The following is a 327-nucleotide window of genomic DNA, read 5'->3' on the forward strand; positions in this document are numbered from 1 at the left end:
TGTACTTAAATATGGGCTAAAAGATACAAGCTTTACAGATATCATATCATTTGTGAGCAAGCTTAACAAAGTCTGCTCATCAAAGCAAGAAACTGTCCAATACAAAGGGATATTTATATAGTAATAACAATACAAGAGGGTTGATTTATTTCTCGTTTAAAGAAAGAAATGTTTCTATCGCCTAAAATTATTATATGGTAATACAAAAACTAGAAGGTCTGCATCAGTTTGAAAAAAAGTTAAGATTCTGATTATTCTTGCGGGATGTGAACGCAGCATCACACCCTAATTTTTTCCAACATCCGGGTCCTTTGGAACCAACCAGTG

Source organism: Copadichromis virginalis, linkage group LG13 (assembly GCF_057382275.1).
Source record: "Copadichromis virginalis isolate Kocher_CV1m ecotype Utaka linkage group LG13, C_Virginalis_male_GT1.1, whole genome shotgun sequence".
Taxonomy (NCBI): domain Eukaryota; kingdom Metazoa; phylum Chordata; class Actinopteri; order Cichliformes; family Cichlidae; genus Copadichromis; species Copadichromis virginalis.